The sequence below is a fragment of the Heptranchias perlo genome, chromosome 35 (assembly GCF_035084215.1).
Source record: "Heptranchias perlo isolate sHepPer1 chromosome 35, sHepPer1.hap1, whole genome shotgun sequence".
Classification (NCBI taxonomy): Eukaryota; Metazoa; Chordata; class Chondrichthyes; order Hexanchiformes; family Hexanchidae; genus Heptranchias; species Heptranchias perlo.
Genome location: NC_090359.1, coordinates 12,889,855 through 12,894,575, shown reverse-complemented (window position 1 = coordinate 12,894,575; position 4,721 = coordinate 12,889,855). Strand labels below are relative to the sequence as shown.

General features: G+C 45.1%; 1 non-coding gene across 1 annotated transcript; it reads right to left on the bottom strand.

Annotated features, from left to right (window-relative positions):
- Positions 1-3,917: 3,917 nt before the first annotated feature.
- trnad-guc (transfer RNA aspartic acid (anticodon GUC)) lies at positions 3,918-3,989 on the bottom strand. Its single transcript has one exon. It is a non-coding gene; the product is annotated as a tRNA-Asp (tRNA).
- Positions 3,990-4,721: the final 732 nt, after the last annotated feature.

Genomic DNA, 4,721 nt, shown 5'->3' with positions numbered 1-4,721 from the left:
GAACCTGTGCGAGGGAAATGAATGAAATTTTAATCTGTCACCTTAACCACGAGTCATTTAAAATCACAATCGCTCTGCATCCAGTCTCCAAACAGTCTCTGTTCAATAATATTCTGAAAGCGACAATCAGCTGTTTATTTTTCTCTGTAGTTTTTTTTAGGAAGAAGCTCGGCGAAGACATAAAATTAAAAGTTGGCGTCTTATAAATGCTCACCACGATAATAGAGAGAAAGAACGAAAGAAAGACAGAGTCAGTTGTTCGTTGTCTAACAAAGAGAAGGAAATGTAAAAGGTTCTTTCAACAGTGGCCCGTGGAAAATTAAACAAACTGTCATCAAATAAATCGTTGAAGAAATTCACTGACACATGAAGCATTTTTAACACCATCTGGGGTGAGTGTAGAATCAATGCAGTAATTCATCGTTAGTCTAGTGGTGAGTATCCCCCCCTGTCACGCCGGAGACCGGGGTCCAATTCCCCGACGAGGACGTTAAATTTTCGCCGCCTGTCAAAGTTTTTATCTGCAACATTGGATGTGGAAAATGCAGTGTGAAACTGACTCGGAGATTCCCACTTTCCTCAATTTCAATGAACTGATAGTCCAGCGGTTTTAAAATCTGCTCTCCGCGTCACTCTTCACCTCGATCTAAGACTTGCTTCTGTGATGGTGGGGACATGGGGAGGAGGCAGAGATGGATCATCCACTCGGCACTTCTGGCTGAAGATGGTTGCTCACAGTTCAGCCTTGTCTTTTGCACTCACGTGCTGGGCTTTACCATCATTGAGGATGGGGATGTTCACAGAGCCTCCTCCCGTTAGTTGTTTAATTGACCACCACCATTCACAACTGGGTGTGGCAGGACTGCAGAAGATCCGTTGGTTGTGGGATCGCTTAGCTCTGTCTGCAGCATGCTGCTTCTGCTGTTTGGCAAGTCGTCCTGTGTTACTTTCAGGTTATTGGAGGGTGTATGTTTGTGTGTACATGCGGTGTGTCTGTGTGTGAGTGTGTATGTAGCTATGGATGTGTGTGTTTGTGTATGTGTGAATATGTCTGCGTGTGTCTCACTTTTTCTACCCGTTTCTGAGTGTCTCTCTCTTTCTTTCTTTCTGTCACTTTTTCCCTGTTCCCCACATAATTTTTCTCTGGACCTTGACTAACAAAGAGATAGAAAATAAGTCTTCTTTCAACAGTGGTGCGTGGAACGTTAAACAAACTGTCATCAAAGAAGTCGTTAAAATAGATTCACTGAAACATGCATCCTTTTCATTGCTGTATGTGAGATCTTCCGAGTCGGTTTTCTCATCTGCGCCTGTTCCGAGACCTGTCTCTCTCTGTATCTCCGTCTTTTTTCTTTCTGAATGTCTCTCTCTCTCTCTCTGTCGATTGGTCTCTCCCTGTCTCGGGCTGGTGACTCAGACCCGGTCTGTCCACAGTGCGATTCTGCATTTCATTTCTTGCCCATCATTGTGGTTCTGACATCGAGCTGAAGCGTGAGGCAGAGAGCAGATTTTAAAATCACTGTGGAATCAAATTGTGGAAGTGGGAAAGGCCGAGTTAGTTTTTCTTTGTATTTTCAACATCCAACATAAATTAAAGTGAAGCTTCGAAAGCAGCAATAACCTCCTCGTTGGGGAATTGAACCCCGGTCTCCCGCGTGACAGGCGGGGATACTCACCACTATACTAACGAGGAATTGATGCTGGTTGTGATCGTACATTCACCACAGATGCTTCATGTTTTACTGACTCTTTTTGAACTACTATTTGTTAACAGTTTGTTTAATTTTCCATGGGCCACTGTTGAAAGACGGAGATGCAGAGAGGGACAGGTCTCGGAACAGGCGCAGATGAGAAAGCAGACTCGGAAGATCTTCTCTTTGTTCGATTATGTCCAGAGTAAAATTATGTGGGGAGCGCGGGAGAGAGTGGGAGAGAAAGAAGGAGAAACAGATGCATTCAGGAAAACATGGAAAATGTGAGACACACACAGACACACGCATGCATCGACAGACAGATACATACACACACAGAAAGACACACCTACACAAAGAAACACACACATACATATGAACATACAGTAACTTAGACATACGGAGAGACAGACCATAGGTAATTTGGACGATTTTTAAAATTCTTTCATGGGATGTGGGCATTGCTGGCAAGGCCAGCAGGTATTGCTCATCCCTAATTGCCCTTGAGAAGGTGGTGGTGAGCCTCCTTCTTCAACCGCTGCAGTCTGTGTGGTGAAGGTTCACCCACAGTGCTGTCAGATGGGGTGTTCCAGGATTTTGACGCAGCGACGATGAACTTCCAAGTCAGGATGGTGTGTGAATTGAAAGGGATGTGCAGGTGGTGTTGTTCCCGTGCACCTGCTGCCCTTTTCCTTCTCGGTGGTCGATGTCGCGGGTACTTTTGTGCTCGGTATGACTCCAGAAACTGGAGAGTTTTCCACTGGAGCGGAAGCTGAACAGATGGTCTCAATCTTAGTGACAGAATAGTCCATGAGCTCCTCGCAATTTTTGTGGTGAGGGTGGAGGAGGCAGGGTGGGGGGGGGGGGGGGGTGTCCAATAAGTCGTTTTGTCTCGAGAAGAGATACCGGGGATATCTTTGCATTCCAGGATGATCCTGGAATAATGAGCAGTTTTCTGTCTCTCTCTGTTTTGGGCTGGTGAATTAACCCGGGTCTGTTCACAGAGCGATTCTGCGTTTTATTTCTTCCTCATTATTGTGGTTCTGACATCGAGGTGAAGAGTGAGGCAGAGAACAGATTTTAAAATCTGCTGGAATATCAGTGAAATTAAATCGTGGAAAGTGGAAAAGTCCGAGTCAGTTTTTCACTGTATTTTCCTCATCCGATGTTGCAGGTAAATGAAAGTGAAGCTTCTAAAGGCAGACCTTCCCGTCAGGGAATTGACCCCAGTCTCCAGGGTGATTGACACTGATACTCACCATGATACTAACGAGGAACTGGTGCCGGAAGGGGATGTACGTTCACCACAGATGCTTCACGTTTCAGTGAATCTGTTTGAACTGTTCATTTGATGACAGTTTGTTTAACTTTCCACGGACCACTGTTGAAAGAAAAATTACCGACCACTTTTGCATCACTTGTTGGATCATGATGTGGGTAACGCAGGAGAGAGTGAGACAGAAAGAGACAGATCTTCTCAGGAAAATATAGAAAATATGAGGCACATACACAGACAGACACACAGAAACAGACACACATACACATGGAATGACTCAGAAATACTGAGAGTCAGAATATGGATAATTTGGCTGATTTTTGTCGTAGATTTCGTAAAATCTTGCAGATTAATTAAAATAAGCATAAAACTCGAGGTGTTAAAAGCCGTGGAATTTTAATTCACTCTGTTTGTGTGTGTGTGTTTATGTAGCGATGAATGTGTGTGTTTGTGTATGTGTGAATATGACTATGTCTGTCTCACTTGTTATACGGGTTTCTGAGTGTCTCTCTTTCTTTCTTTCTGTCACTTTTTCCCTGCTCACCACATCATTTTCCTCTGGACCTTGACTAACAAAGAGATAGAAAGTAAGTCTTCCTTCAACAGTGGCACGCGGAAAGTTAAACAAATTGTCATCAAAGAAGTAGTTAAAATAGATTCACTGAAATGTGCATCCTTTTCATTGCTGTATGTGAGATCTTTCATGTCTGCGCCTGTTCCGAGACCTGTCTCTCTCTGTTTCGGGCTGGTGACAGCGCGATTCTGCGTTTTATTTCTTGCCCATCATTGTGGTTCTCACATCGAGCTGAAGCGTGAGGCAGAGAGCAGATATTTAAAATCGCTGTGAAATCAAATTGGAGAAGTGGGAAAGGCCGAGTCAGTTTTTTATTGTATTTTCAACATCCAATATTGCAGATAAATGAAAGTGAAGCTTCGAAAGCAGCAATAACCTCCTCGTCGGGGAATTGAACCCCGGTCTCCCGCGTGACAGGCGGGGATACTCACCACTATACTAACGAGGAAGTGGTGCAGGCTTTTAACGTACATTCACCACAGATGCTTCACATTTCAGTGAATCTGGTTCGATCAAGGGTTCGATCAAGATGAAATCTCCCTCGACACAGTCACAGAGGATGTAATTTGTGAATTTGACAAGGGTCGTTTCAGTACTGTGGCAGGAGTGGAAGCCTGATTGGAGGGATTCAAACATGGTGTTGTGGGAAAGATGGACACGGATTTAGGAGGCATTGAAGGACTTTGGAGAGGAAAGGGAGGTGGGAGATGGGGCGGTCTTTTGAAAGGACAGAGGGTCAAGGGTGTGTCTTTTGAGAAGGAGGGTGATGACGGCAGATTTGATGAGGAGGGGGCAGTACCTGAGGAGAGGGGACCGTTAACAATGTCAGCAAACATGGGGCCAGGAAAGGAGGTTGTGTATTCAGAAGTTTGGAGGGAATAGGGTCGAGGGAGCAGGAGGTGGGTCTCATGGTCAAGATGAGCTCAGAGAGGGCATGAGGGGAGATAGGAGAGAAACTTGGTGGGCTATGGGAAGGGAGGGGAACGGCAGAGGCAGTTGAATGGATGGTTTCAATCTTAGTGACAAAGAAGTCCATGAGCTCCTCGCACTTGTTGTTGGAGGTGAGGGTGGACAGGGGATGGCAGAGGGGCTTAAGAAGATGGTTTGTAGTGAAGAGAATCCGGGGGTTATCTTTACATTGCAGGATGATCCTGGAATAGTGAGCAGTTTTGTCAGAGGA